Raw genomic sequence first — 15,878 nt, forward strand, 5'->3', positions numbered from 1 at the left:
GTTGTAATTGAGAAAGCAAGGGACATGTCTTATTGTTCCAAACTAAAAAATTATAAAATAATGTTTGAGTATTTAGTAATATTCAGTGTTGTTGTATATCAAATGAAATTGTTCTGATCAGATTAGTTTTTCCTTCCTTCATTTTTAAATTAAACTTTTTATTTTGAAATAATTGTAAATTCACACGTGATTTAAAGAATAGTACAGAGATGCTAATGCAACCTTCAGCTCATTGCTCCCCCACCCCTTGGTCTCTTGCAAAACTGCACTGCAGTATCACATTGATAAGGTCAAAATACAGAACATTTCTCTCACCACAGTATACCTGATTCTGTTCATACCCACTTTCCCTCCCACCTCTTCGTAACTGTTGGAAACCACTGATCTATTCTCCATTTCTGTAATTTTGTTTGTCATTTCAAGCATACCCTATAAACTGTACCATACAGTATGTAACTCTTTGGAATTGGCTTTTCTCTCTGTAGATTTATCCTGGTTGTTGTGTGCATTAATAGTTCCTTTCTTTGTATAGCAATGGTGGTATTGGAGAGACCACATTTTGCCTAACCATTAAACCGCTGAAAGACGTCTGGGTTGTTTACAGTTTGGGGCTTTTAGAAATAAAGCTGCTATTATAAACATTCATGCATAAGGTTTGGTGTGAACATACGTCTTCGCTTCTCTGTGGTCAGTGGCCAAGAGTGCAGTTGCTGGTCGTATGGGAGCTGCACGTTTAGTGTTTAAAGAATCCGTCACACTGTTTTCCAGAGTGACTACTGTGTTTCCATCAACAATGTAAATAGATCAGTATGAATAATCAAACTTTCTCTTCAGCCTTGCTAGCCCTTGGTGATTTTTATTTATTTGTTTTTTTCTTTGGTTTTTAAATTTTAGGTTTTCTGGTAGGAATGTAGTGATATCTCATTTTGGTTTTAATTCTCATTTTTTTTTAAAGGTTAAAAATGTTGAACATTTTTTCACAGATGTTTATTTGCCATCTATCTGTTCTGTTTGTTGAAATGTTCTTATCTTTTGCTGTTTTCTAGTTGGATTTCCTCCATTTTTATTGTTGAGCTTTGAGTATTCTTTGTATATTTCAGACACTAATCCTTTGTTGGCTATTTGATTTGTAAACATTTTCTTCCAGTCTGGCTTGTCTTTCATCCTCTAACTGTGTCTTTTGCAGAGCAACAGTTTTTAAGCTTATAAATCCAGTGTATCAGTTTTTGCCTGTATGGATCATGCTTTTGGGATCAAGGCTAAGAACTCTTTGTCTAGTCCCAGATCTTGAATATTTTACTTTTTTCCTCTTTTTTTTCCCCCTAAAAGTTTAATCATTTTATATTCTGTAAGTCTGTGGTCCATTTTGAGTTAATATTTTTATAATGTGTATATGTTCGGGTGTTTCTGAGAACACTCTTAGGCTCAGTTATTTGCTGGAACTCAGAAAAGATATTATACTAGTGGTTATAGTTTTTTTTACAGCCAAAGGATACTGATTTAAATTAGTAACAGAGAGGTAAAGGGCAGGGTCCAGAAAACACCAGGTCCAAACTCCCAGTTGTCCTCTCCCAGTGGAGTTGTGTGGACAGTAATTAGTTCTCTCAGCAGTGTTGTGCGAGGGCACACACAGTGGCAAGGCCCAATCCTTGGTGTTTGGGATTTTTACTGTGGGTAGGTTATATTGATATGGTTGAATGCCTGTATGCATGACCTTAGTTTCCAGCCTTTGAGAAGTCAAGCTGACCTTACGTGGTTCAAGACTCCTACCATAAATCACATTATTAGCATAGACTATATGCTTGGAGTTACCCAAGGTCCCCAGGTAAACAAAGACACTCTTATTAGGCAGGGTGTTTCAAGAATTTAGAGGTTACATCTTAGGAGCCAGACAAGGGCCAAACCTTTCTTGGAATGTGCAGTGTGTGGAAAACCCAGACATGCTGATCCTTAACTGCACAGTGTGAGATTTAGATTGAGGTTTATTTTCTTTGCAATATAAATCTTGAAACCAGAATAATATCCACTTACTTTTTTTTGAAAATTGTTTTAGCTATTCTGGTTGTTTTGTTTTTCTGTGTAAGTTTTAAGTAATTTTGACTATACAAAAAGTCTTGCTGGGAACTTAATAGGAATTATGTTGTCCATATATCAGTTTGGGGAGAGTTGCCATCTTTACTCTGTTGAGTCTGCTAATCCATTAAAATGGTATGTTTTCCCATTTATTTAGATCTTATTTCATTCACCAGTGTTGTATAGTTTTCAACATACATGTCCAGTACATGTTTTGTTAGATTTATAGCTAAGTATTTCATTCTTGGGAGAGTGAATGTAAATGGCATTTTATAGTCCAAGTTTGGTACCAGTGTGTTAGTTGTATATTACAAGATTGCTGAACTCACTCTTTCATTCTCAGAGGGGTTTTGGGGGTTTATTTCTTGGATTTTTCTCTGTAGATAGTTATGTCATCTGTAAGTAGGAGTATTTTTCCTTTTGATATCAGGATAATACTAGCTTTCTAAAATGAATTGGGAAGTGTTTCTTTCTATTTTCTGGAAGAGATGGAATAGAGTGGTTTTAATTCTTCTTTAAATGTTTAGTAGAATTCTTGTGACACCATCTGGGCCTAGGAATTTCTTTTTTTTTTTTAATATTAATACCTTAAAATCATGAATTAAGTTTCCTTAATAGTCGTCGTTCTTCACTCAGTCATATCTAACTCTGTGACCCCGTGGACTGCAGCACACCAGGCTTCCCTGTCCTTCACTATCTCCCGGAGTTTGCTCCAACTGATGTCCGTTGTGTCAGTGATGCCATCCAACCATCTCATCCTCTGTCACCCCCTTCTCCTCTTGCCCTCAGTCTTTCCCAGCATCAGGGTCTTTCCAGTGAGTCAGCTCTTCTCATGAGGTGGCCAAAGATTTGGAGTTTCAGCTTCAGCATCAGTCCTTCCAATCAATATTCAGTGTTGATTTCCTTTAGGATTGACTGGTTTGATCTCCTTGCAGTTCAAGGGACTCTCAAGAGTCTTCTCCAGCACCAATAGTGCTAATAGTCATAGAACTACTCAAATTATCTTTCATGTTGGGTGAGTTGCAATAGTTTGTCTTTTTGAGGAAGTAGATCATGTTGGATGATGGTGTTGATTTTTTTCTATATCCTTGATGATTTTCTGTTGAGTTGTTCAGTTGTTGAAAAAAAAAGTATTAAAAGTCTCAACTGTAATTGTGGATTTGTACATTTAATTTTTTAGTTTTATAACCTTTTGTTTGATATCTTGCAGCTCTGTTGTTCAGTGCATATGCAATTAGGATTGCTATATATTCTTGGTGGGTTGTCTCTCTTATTATTGTATGATGTCTTTCTCTGTCTCTGGTAATTTTTTTGTGCTGAAGTCTACTTGGACTGCGAGGAGATCCAACCAGTCCATCCTAAAGGAGATCAGTCCTGGGTGTTCATTGGAAGGACTGATGTTGAAGCTGAAACTCCAATACTTTGGCCACCTGATGCGAAGAGCTGACTCTTTTGAAAAGACCCTGATGCTGGGAAAGATTGAGGGCAGGAGGAGAAGGGGACAACAGAGGATAAGATGGTTGGATGGCATCACCGACTCAATGAACGTGAGTCTGGGTGGACTCCGGGAGTTGGTGATGGACAGGGAGGCCTGGTGTGCTGTGGTTCACAGGGTCGCAAAGAGGCGGACACGACTGAGTGACTGATCTGAACTACTTTATCTAGTTTAATATCTTCTACTTCCTTTTGATTAATGTTTAAATGATATATATTTTCTGTTCTTTTACTTCTAACTTGTCTAAACATTATATTCAAAGTTAAATCATTATTAACAACGTACAGTTGGGTCATGGTTTTTAATCCACTTTGCCAGTCTTTGTCTTTTAGTTGGTATATTTAGACTATATATAATGTAATTATTGATGTATTAATACTCAGATTTTCTGTTTGTTCTCTTTGTTTTTGTTTTCACTTTCTTGGCTTTCTCTGGGTTACTTGAACAGTTATAGAATTCTACCTGGATTTAACTATAGTATTTCTAAAAGGGTATCTCTTTGCATAGCTCTTCTAGCAGTTGCTCTAGGTATTATATGTTATATATAATGTGGATATATAATATAAAAGCTTATGTATATATAGCTTACCATTTTAACATTTGGACTATAGAAGCATTTTCTCCCTTTATATCCTTTTATGTACCCCATTTATAATAAAATTATTTCAGCTCTTTCCTTTACATATAACCATAACTGCATCAGACAGTGTTATAATTTTTATATCATCTGTTAAACATAATCTAGGAAACTCAGGAGGAGATAGAGAACCTGCTATGTTTACTCATATTTTTGCTTCCTGTGTTCTTCCTTTGTGTTGTTCCAAGGTTCCATTTTATTGGTTACATTTGGTTTAGAGGATTTCCTTTAGTCAGTTGTTTAGGATACATTTGCTGGCAACAAATTATCTTAGTTTTTCTCCAACTGAGACTGTCTTGGTTTCACCTTGATTCCTGAAGGATGGTTTCAGTAGGTATACAATCTGCCTAGTTTGACAGTTCTTTTATTACTTGAAAAGTATTGTCACTTCTTTCTGACCTCCATGGTTGATTAACAATGTTGTGATAGTTTCAGTTATACGGCAAAGTGTTTTCAGTCCAGTTCAGTTGCTCAGTCGTGTCTGACTCTTTGTGACCCCATGGACTGCAGCACGCCAGGCCTCTCTGCCCATCACCAACTCCCGGGGTTTACCCAGACTCATGTCCATTGAGTCAGTGATGCCATCCAACCATCTCATCCTGCCGTGCCCTTCCTCCTGCCGTCAATCTTTCCCAGCATCAGGGTCTTTTCCAATGAGTCAGCTCTTCGCATCAGGTAGCCAAAGTATTGGAGTTTCAGCTTCAACATCAGTCCTTTCGATGAACACTCAGGACTGATTTCCTTTCGGATGGACTAGTTGGATCTCCTTGCAGTCCAAGGGACTCTGAAGAGTCTTCTCCAACACCACAATTCAAAAGCATCAATTCTTTGGCGCTCAGCTTTCTTTATAGTTCACTTTCACATCCATACATGACTACTGGAGAAACCATAGCTTTATACATATACATGTTATCTATTCTTTTTCAAATTCTTTTTCCTTTTAGGTGTTACATAATACTGAGCAGAGTTCCCTGTGTTGTGCAGTAAGTCCCTGTTGGTTATTCATTTTAAATATAGTAGTGTGTACATATCAATCCCAAACTCCCTATTTCTTCCCCTGACCCATCCCTCTTGGTAACCAAGTTCATTCTCTAAGTCTGTGAATCTGTTTCTGTTTTGTGTATAAGTTCATTTGTATCATTTCTTTTTAGATCACTGCATATAAATGATATTATACGATGTTAGTAAACTAGTTTTCAAAAGATGAAATGATTTATTCTCATCAGTATGGTGATTAAGAGCTATAGCTTTGGTTAGACCTGTTATCAGTTAATTATCTGTGCAACCTGGAATAAATTCTCATTTCTCTGAGCCTGAGATTTTTCGTCTTCAAATTGGAGATAATATTTTTTAAAAGTCTTATGGAAATTTAATAATATGACTTTTAAATTGCTTAGCACGGTTTCTTTGTATTACCATCAGTACTTTAATAAATAAAGTGATTATTCTCCTTCCCCGGACTCTTACTTTTTCTCATGTCTCTTCAAATTTTCCCTCCCTGGGAAGGTTCCCTGAAACAGTGATACTTCTGTTGCCACTGTCACAGCTTTGTACCTACTACCCTGCTTTACTTTGGGTTTGTTATTTGTTGTTTATTGCTTGTTATTTGGGTTTGTTATTTATTGTTTGTATCATAGAATAGGGACTGGTATAGGGACTAGTATGTACTGGGTGCTCGATTTTGTTCAATGAAACGATGCATATATATATGTGTGTGTGTGTGTGTGTGTGTGTGTATATATATATGTATGTATATATGTATATGTATATAGAGAGACTTTCAGTTACAGATTCTTGTTTTAGCCTGCTTTGTACTTGGTATTTCTGAGATTGGTGCCTCTTTGATATTTCCCCAGAGAGATGGACTCCCTGTGCTGCATTCCCAAGACTTATTTTTTCAATAGTTACCACACTAAATTTTCTGTCTTCTGAAATTTTGTTGTAATCTCTTATTGCTGATGGTCCTATATTATTCATTGCCATGAGTTTCCACTTTATTACTTTTTTGTTATTTCAGTGGGTTTTAGAGGGGGAGAATGTAACTTTGTGAACTTAGGCAATGATCTTGAACAAGAGAATTTGTCATGTAGATATAAATGAGAAAAAATAAAGAGAAAAATAATTAAAAAAAGATTGTAAAACTTTTCCTTAATGTCAACTAGTATGTGTATTTTTTCTATTCCCCCCACCATGATTTTAAAAAAGGTGAAAAATGCACATTTTTAAAAAGCACATTTAAAATGAAGTAAATTTATTTTATATGAACATAATTTTAAAAGCAAATTTGTATTTCAAGTATTAAATTTATGGGCTTTGAAAATTTTGAATTCATTTAGCATTAAATAGAGGAAAAGTAAAATTTCCCTTTATCTTCTGTCTTCTGATCCTTGCTTTGTTGTCAGAGGTCACAAGTGTTATTAGGGTATTGCATGTTCTTCTAGATATTTTGTTCTGTGTTTATTCACATACACACAAACTTTAGAATAAAACTGGATCATCCCATATATACTTTGTAATTGGCTTTTGTGTTTTTTAAGTCTGTATTGGAGTTCTAAAAAAAGAGTTTGTTTTCTTTTTTCATTGTGATATGAGTCATATAAGCTAAGGCATACTACCCGAGGCTCCTAGAATTGCTCTGTTCTCCACGGAAATCCAGCCATTGAGATAAGCCGAGGACTGGGTTAGACCCAGGAATTCAAGGGTTAGGCAGGCTTACATGGGGGCTTTCTTCACGATGCTTTGAAAATAACACACAGAATGAATCAAAGTCCTCCTACCAGTTTACAACAGAATCAAGCAACAAATCAGAGAAGAAAACAAACTTATAATCTCTATTAGATATTGAGATTTCTCTAGCACATGTATCAACCTAAGTACTTTTTAAAAACACATGCTTATTTGGAAATTTAGTACATGATATAAAAACAACATTTCAAAGTAGTAAGGGAGGATTAAGCCTGAAAAAAGTGTTATTAGAGCCTGACCTCAAACTGTAAGAAAATTAAATTTAAAATGGAGTAAATTTATATTTTTACATTAGAAATATTCTTAAACAAGCCATACAACACAGATTTTAATAGAAATTTAAATTTTGAACACTGCTAAAAGCTACTAAATATAAAAGGAAACATACTAGGAAAAAAATATTTGTAATCAAATTAACAGGAAAATAGTATCCTTATTTAATGCACCCAAATAGGTGTTTATCTATAAAATTTTAAATATTTAATAATTTAAAAATTTCACAGATAAAAGAAATACATAATTCATGTAAAAATTACAAATGGCCAATAAACATCAAAAAGATGATCAAACTCAGTCATAGTGAAGTGAAAGACTGTACAATTAGATACCACTTTCACCAGCGAAATTGCCCCTTTAAAAAAAAATAGACTGTAATATCCAGTGTCTGAGCAAAGATGGGAAAAACAGTACTCTAAAAAATAGTATATGTAGTCAGCCTTTATAGAGGGCAATTTGGCAATGATAACTAACAGCTGTGTGGCTGTTAACCATGTTCTAGGCACTTACAGGTTAACTCATTTAATCCTCACAGCAGTTCTCTGATGGGAAAACGAGACAGAGGTTAAATTACTTACCTGTAAATAATATATGTACAGTGTATATATCCTTGATTCAGCACACACACAGGTAAATAAAGATAACATATATAAGAATATTCACTGTAAAACTGTTTTGAAGAAAGTTAGAAACAAATCCAAGTGTCTTATCAATAGGGAAGTGGTTAAATATTTCACTGTGTATTCAGTCAAAATAATTAGGTAGCTATATATATGCTGCTGCTACTGCTAAGTTGCTTCAGTCGTGTCCGACTCTGTGAAACCCCATGACGGCAGCCCATCAGGCTCCACCGTCCCTGGGATTCTCCAGGCAAGAACATTGGAGCGGGTTGCCATTTCCTTCTCCAATGCGTGAAAGTGAAAAGTGAAAGTGAAGTTGCTCAGTCTTGTCCAATTCTTAGCGACCCCATGGACTGCAGCCTACCAGGCTCCTCCGTCCATGGGATTTTCCAGGCAAGAGTACTGGAGTGGGGTGCCATCTCCTTCTCCGAGCTATATATATACCAACCTAGAAAGATATTGAAGTGAATTTGCAACTTAAGATAATAAACTAAGCACATTCCTCTACTTTTGTTTTTTTCTGGAAAACCACTAAAAGTCAGGAAAAAAATTAAAAAACCAAACCAAATTTTACATTCTAAAACAGCAACAAGAAATTCAGGAATAAACCGTTGATTTATACTATTAAAAATGCTTAGAAATGCTCAAGAACCAGTAGTATCAGACTTGCTATGTTTTCCCACCATATAGTAAAGGTTTTTCTCTTTTCTATATTCTGTTCTTTGGATGCAAGTTAGAAGGGAAGGATTAAACTCTGCCTCCTAGAAGAGGAAGTTTCTGAGTTAATATTTGAAATTATTCTTTAAGATATGTTTGTCCTTTCTTATTTATCTATTTGGTAATTTGTAAATATCAACACGAGCACTTTGTTAAAGTGCTGCACTCAATATGCCAGTGAATTTGAAAAACTCAGCAGTGGCCACAGCACTGGAAAAGATCAGTTTTCATTCCAATCCCAAAGAAAGGCAATGCCAGACAATGTTCAAATTACCATACAACTGCACTCATTTTACATGCTAGCAAGATTATGCTCAAAATCCTTCAAGCTAGGCTTCAGCAGTACATGAACCAAGAACTTCCAGATGTACAAGCTGGATTTAGAAACGGCAGAGGAACCAGAGAAAAATTGCCAACATACACTGGATCATAGAAAAAGCAAGGGAATTCCAAGAAAATCTATTGTTGCTTCATTGACTATGCTAAAACCTTTGACTGTGTGGATCACAACAAACTGGAATATTCCTGTATAGAGAAAGCCATGGGAGTTTCAGAAAAACATCTCTCTCTGTTTCATCGATTGTACTAAAGCCTTTGACTATGTGGATGATGACAAGGAAAGCTCTTAGAGAGATGAGAATACCAGATCATCTTACTTATCTCCTGAGAAACCTGTACGCAGGTCAAGAAGCAACGGTTAGAACCCTGTATGGAACATCTGATTGGTTCAAGATTGAGAAAGGAGTACAACAGGGCTGTCTGCTGTCACCCCTTTTGTTTCACCTGTACGCTGAGCATATCATGAGAAATGCCAGGCTGGGTGAGTTACAAGCTGGAATCAAGATAGGCAGGAGAAACATCATCAGCCTCAGATATGTGGATGACACCACTCTAATGGCAGAAAGCGAAGAGGAACTAAAGGACCTCTTGATGAGGGTGAAGGGGAGAGTGGAAGAGCCGACTTAAGACTAAATATTAAAAAAACTAAGATCATGGCATCAGCCCCATTACTGCATGACAAATAGAAGAGGAAAAGGTGGAAGTAGTGACAGATTTCATCTTCTTGGGCTCTAAAATCACTGTGGACAGTGACTACAGCCATGAAATCAGAAGGTGATTGCTTCTTGGCAGGAAAGCGATGACAAACCTAGACAGTGTGTTGAAAAGAAGAGACATTACTCTGCCGACAAAGGTCTGTATATCAAGGCAGTGGTCTTCCCAGTGGTCAGGTATGGTTGTGAGAGCTGGACCATAAAGAAGCCCAAAGAATTTATGTCTTCAAACTGTGATGCTGGACAGCAGGGAGATCAAACCAGTCAATCTTAAGGAAGATCAGCCCTGAATATTCATTGGAAAGACTGATACTGAAGCTGAAACTCCAGTATTCTGGTCATCTGATGTGAACAGACGACTCAACTGCCCTAGAAAAGACTGAGGGCAGAAGGAGAAGAGGGCATCAGAGGATGAGATGGCTGGACAGCATCACCGATGCAATGAACATGAACTTGCGCAAACTCTGGGAGATGGTGAGGGACAGGGAGGCCTGGTGTGCTGCAGGCCATGGGGTCGCAAAGAGTTGGACACGACTGGGCGATGGAACAACAACTTTCTTAAAGAGATGGGAACCACACCACATTACCTGCCTCCTGAGAAACGTGTATGCAAATCAAGAGGCGACAGTTGGAACTGGACATGGAACAATGGATTGGTTCAAAATTGGAAAAGGAGTATACGTCAAGGCTGTGTATGGTCACCCTGCTTATTTAACTTACATGCAGAGTACATCATGCAAAATGCCAGGCTGGATGAAGCACAGGCTGGAGTCAAGATTGCCTGGAGAAATATCAATAACCTTAGATATGAAGATGATACGACTTAAATGGCAGAAAGTGAAGAGGAACTAAAGAGCCTCTTGATGAAGGTGAAAGAGGAGAGTGAAAAAGCTGGCTTAAAACTCAACATTTGAAAAACAAAGATCATGGCATTTGGTCCCATTACTTGGTCCCATGGCAAATAGATAGGGAAAAAGTGGAAGCAGTGTCAGATTTCATTTTCTTGGGCTACAAAATCAATGAATATGGTGACTGCAGCCACAAAATTAAAAGACACTTGCTCCTTGAAAGAAAAGCTATGACAAACCTAGACAGTGTATTAAAAAGCAGAGACATCACTTTGCCAACAAAGGTTCCTCTAGTCAAAACTATGGTTTTTCCAGTAGTCATGTATGGATGTGATAATTGGACCATAAAGAAGGCTGAGCACTGAATAACTAATGCTTTTGAGCTGTGGTGCTGGAGAAGACTCTTGGGAGTCCCTTAGACTGCAGGGAGGTCAAACCAGTCAATCCTAAAGGAAATCAACCCTGAATATTCATTGAAGGACTGGTGCTGAAGCTGAAGCTCCAATACTTTGGCCACCTGATGCGAAGAACTGACTCATAAGAACAGACCCTGATGCTGGGAAAGATTAAGGACAAAAGGAGAAGGGGTTGACAGAGGATGAGATAGTTGGATGGCATAACTGACTCAATGGACATGAGTTTGAGCAAACTCAGAGATAGCGAAGGACAGGGAAACCTGGTGTGTGGCAGTCCATGGGGTCACAAAGAACCAGACATGGCTTAGCTACTGAACAAAAACAACAGCAGCAATCATTTATTTTAGTGTGGACTGGGTTATTATCCAGTGTGTGTGTATTAGTCTCTCAGTCATGTCTGACTCATTGCGATCCCATGGACTGTAGCCCGCCAGGCTCCTCTGTCCGTGGAATTCTCCAGGCAAGAATACTGGAGTAGATTGCCATTTCCTTCTCCAGGGCATCTTCCTGACCCTGGGATCAAACACGGGACTCTTGAATTGTGGGCAGATTCTTTATCATCTGAGTCACTAGGGAAGCCCAAGGAACCAAAACCAAAAAATATAGATGACCATACAGCATCCTTATTGCCAAATTCAGACTTAAATTGAAGAAAGTAGGGAAAACCACTAGACCATTCAGATATGAACTAAATCAAATCCCTTATGATTATACAGTGGAAGTGAGAAATAGATTTAAGGGCCTAGATCTGACAGAAATATCAATAACCTCAGATATGTAGATGACACCACCACCCTTATGGCAGAAAGTGAAGAGGAACCCAAAAGCCTCTTGATGAAAGTGAAAGTGGAGAGTGAAAAAGTTGGCTTAAAGCTCAACATTCAGAAAACGAAGATCATGGCATCTGGTCCCATCACTTCATGGGAAATAGATGGGGAAACAGTGTCAGACTTTATTTTTCTGGGCTCCAAAATCACTACAGATGGTGACTGCAGCCATGAAATTAAAAGACGCTTACTTCTTGGATGGAAAGTTATGACCAACCTAGATAGCATATTGAAAAGCAGAGACATTACTTTGCCAACAAAGGTTCGTCTAGTCAAGGCTGTGGTTTTTCCTGTGGTCATGTATGGATGTGAGAGTTGGACTGTGAAGAAGGCTGAGCGCCGAAGAATTGATGCTTTTGAAGTGTGGTGTTGGAGAAGACTCTTGAGAGTCCCTTGGACTGCAAGGAGATCCAACCAGTCCATTCTGAAGGAGATCAGCCCTGGGATTTCTTTGGAAGGAATGATACTAAAGCTGAAACTCCAGTACTTTGGCCACCTCATGCGAAGAGTTGACTCATTGGAAAAGACTCTGATGCTGGGAGGGATTGGGGGCAGAAGGAGAAGGGGACGACAGAGGGTGAGATGGCTGGATGGCATCACTGACTCGATGGAGGTGAGTCTGAGTGAACTCCGGGAGTTGGTGATGGACAGGGAGGCCTGGCGTGCTGCGATTCATGGGGTCGCAAAGAGTTGGACATGACTGAGGGACTGATCTGATCTGATACAGCATCCTATAGTACCTATAGTAATTTGTTGCTCAAATTATTCCAGCTTTTGCCATTGGGAACTCGTTCAGGTTGACTCCTGTGATACTTTGTGTTCTCCCCCCATCCTTTTGTTTTTGAGCACTTCTTTTGAATACTGTAGGGTGTTGTATGGTCATCTTATGTTTTCCCTACCATAGACCTAGAATCAGCCATTGCTCCAAAGAGCCCTAGTTTTTTTTGTTTTTGTTTTTGTTGGAGAAGAGTATTTAGAAACCAAGATCTGTGTGCTGGGAGTGCTTGTTACTGCTGGGGTGTCATTGCTTCTGTGCCATCATGAAGGACAGAAGTAGCTTCTCTGGGGTATATATACTCACCTGTATATATGTGCATATCTAAAATTATTTGTGTCTATTCATAAGTATCTGTATTAAGCTAAGTTAGTTCCTACTGATGTCTCTCACTCTAGTCCAGTACAGCAGAGCTCATTTTAGCTTTTTCCCCTCCTTGTCTGTAATTTCCCTCTCCAGCAGTGAGGCACCTCCTACCATCTACCATCCATTTACATATTTGTTTATCTCCCAGTGTACAAGTAAAGCACGTTTGGAAGTATTAACCCATATTTCACTGTATTCGTTTCCCAGGGCTACCATAACAAATTACCATAAACTGGGGGCTGCTTACAACAGCAGAAATATATTTTCTCACAGTTCTGGAGACAATAGATTCAAAATCAAGGTATCAGCTGGGCTATGTTTTTCCGAAGGCTCTAGTGACAAGTCTTCCTTAATTGCCTCTCTAGATTCTGCTGGTCACTGGGAATCTTTGACCTTCTGTGGTTTGTGGCACCATAGCTTTCTTCTCTGCTTCCTGTACATGGCCTGCTTCTCTAGGTCTCCTCTGTGTCTTCATGTAGCTCTCTTTCCCTTTGTAAGGACACTGGTCATTGGATTTAGGGCTCACCCACATACAGTATAACCTCATCTTAACTTACTACATCTGTAAAGACCTGATTTCAAAATAAGATAACATTCACAGGTACTGGGGGCGTTAGGATTTCAGTGTATCTGTGTGGAACACAGAATTCATTCCACAGCACTATTACATGTATTAATATCTGGTTAAATAGAAAGGCATAAAATTTTTGGAGAGTAATTTGAACTAAGTGGAGTTGAAAATAAAACAGGAAACTACTGTGATGTTTTAAAAAATGTATTATTAGTTATTTGGTCTCATCAATAAACTTTAAAAACGTTTTTGAGTATAGAATTGTGTGGAAAGGATACAGATAGGGAGATTTAAACGTTATAGAATGGATGTTCTGGGGTGTTTTTTTTTTTTTTTTTAGTGCTATTGCAAAGCTGTTTAAGCAAATCAGACAGTCTGTTAACTCTGTTTCCGTGTTGTGACTTCTGAAAAGTTTACTTGGATTCAGAGATAAATTTCACTTTTTTAAGCTTTGGCTTAGACTTTCAAGATCAATGCTCTTTTTCTAGTCAGTTACTTCCCAGGTGCTGCAGTGGTAAAGAATCCACCTGCCGTGCAGGAGCTATAAGAGACACAGGTTCGATCCCTGGGTCAGGAAGATCCTGTGGAGTAGGAAATGGGAACCATTTTAGTATTCTTGCCTGGGAAATTCCATGGACAGAGGAGCCTGGTGGGCTACAGTCCATGGGGTTGCAAAGAGTCGGATGCGACTGAACATGCACTCATGCACTTTAATTTCCATAGAATATTATGGTATTAATCTGGGTCCAGCTGCGAAATTTTCTTCCTGAGTTCTTCCAGGGAAAGCTTTAAAAAAAAAAAAAATCCCTTCTTTTGCCCATATTAGGCCACACAGTGTCAGGGCTGTGATGCTATATTTTCTTAATGAGTGGCTGAAAAACTGAAAATACCTCACTGAGAATATGATAGTACTTTTTAAATAATTTCCAGAAACTCTTTGATTCTGCTCTGTATTATTATATATAATTACTCATCTTTTCTATTTCTGTTTAGAAAAATGCCTTTTCTCTTTATTCTTTGAATTAATTTAAAACTTATTTGTGTCAATAGCAAATATCACTGCTTTTCTCACTGAATAATTCATCAGGTGTTAAATACAAATCCCTATAATATTTTAGGGATAAAGAACATGATTTTCACTTTCTTCTTGAATTGGGCTAATGTGTGAAGATGTTGTTTTCTTTTGGCCTTTCATTATTTCTTGCCATTACCTCCAAGTTGAACTCAAACTCCTTTTCCTGCTTGTTATTTAAATTAATACATAGAATCAGTGATTTTACTGGTATGTTACAGAGCACTGTACAAGATATTCAAATGGACAAAGAATCCATTGAGTTTAAGGCATTATCATAGAAGGTAGTGTTATTTAGAACCTATTATATATGGATGAAGCAATGTCAAAGTTTGAAGACAGAGGGCAAATAGGGCAAGAGTTCTAGGAAAGGATAGTAACGTGTAAGGGTGGTGCATGAAAATAAGGTGGAGTTATAGGATTCTTGGAAATTGGCAATAACAGAGACTTGGTGCTTCTGTGGAAAATGAGTCAGAATTATGGTTTGAGTGATAATACTGATAACAGATGACTTTGATTGCAATTGTTTGACTGTCAGGAGAGGTGCAGGGTACTCCTGTTAAAAAAATCAATTGTTTAAAAATTTTATCTAAAAATAGGGAATAGTTTTAGCAGGCTTGTTAAAGATTATTTATTTAGAATGAAAGCTTGGTGTGTTTGCTGATGTAACACCTGATTCCAGTTAGTGTAGTTTTCTTGCCTGAATTTATGTCTTTCTGAAGTTCTCATGATTTCTGCTTTGTGAGAGCTGTTCATTGATTTTTTACCATCTCTGTTCTTTGGAAACTTTCCTGAGTTTTCTAATTTGTGATCTTTGTTTTTCCTTGTTGGATTTGCTTCATGTCATCATATCTGTTTAGTATAAAGGGCTCAGGGAAAAAAAGATCGTGGAGGATTATTGAGTCTTGAAAATAGCCTTGCATTAGAGTGTAGCTAATAGGTTGATATTTCTAACATAATGTCAGCTTTAAAACATGCTGTGGATTAGATTATTCCATATCAGTGTCATGTGGATACTTTATATATGCTTTGCATATTAATACTTTGGTCTTTAATTATATCATTTTGTCATTCACTAACCGTAGGCTTACGAAGTGTTTGTTTTTTCTGATTTATAAAGTTAAATCTATCCTTATTAAATTCCAAACCTCATCAAATAACCTAAAAAATGTTTATCACCTTTGTACTAAACCCTCCAGCTGAGAATTGTGGTAGTGTACAATTATATTAATTTAAATAATATACATGAAATTTGGACCTGTTACCAAACACAATTGGAGTTTGTTTTAGAGTGTATCTGCAGAATATTTTAGTGAAGTTTTACTATTAACATTTGTCTTAGAAGAGGGTACATATTCCTTCTGGATTTCTGAGGCTTTGGCATGAAG

The 15,878-nt window shown here is 37.5% G+C and overlaps 1 protein-coding gene across 3 annotated transcripts in view; it reads left to right on the forward strand.

The window, feature by feature from the left end:
• The window catches only part of CEP85L (centrosomal protein 85 like), a 147,866-nt gene that overhangs the window by 22,649 nt on the left and 109,339 nt on the right, over positions 1 to 15,878 (forward strand). The window lies entirely within an intron of this gene.

Source organism: Bos indicus x Bos taurus, chromosome 9, assembly GCF_003369695.1.
Source record: "Bos indicus x Bos taurus breed Angus x Brahman F1 hybrid chromosome 9, Bos_hybrid_MaternalHap_v2.0, whole genome shotgun sequence".
Lineage (NCBI taxonomy): Eukaryota > Metazoa > Chordata > Mammalia > Artiodactyla > Bovidae > Bos > Bos indicus x Bos taurus.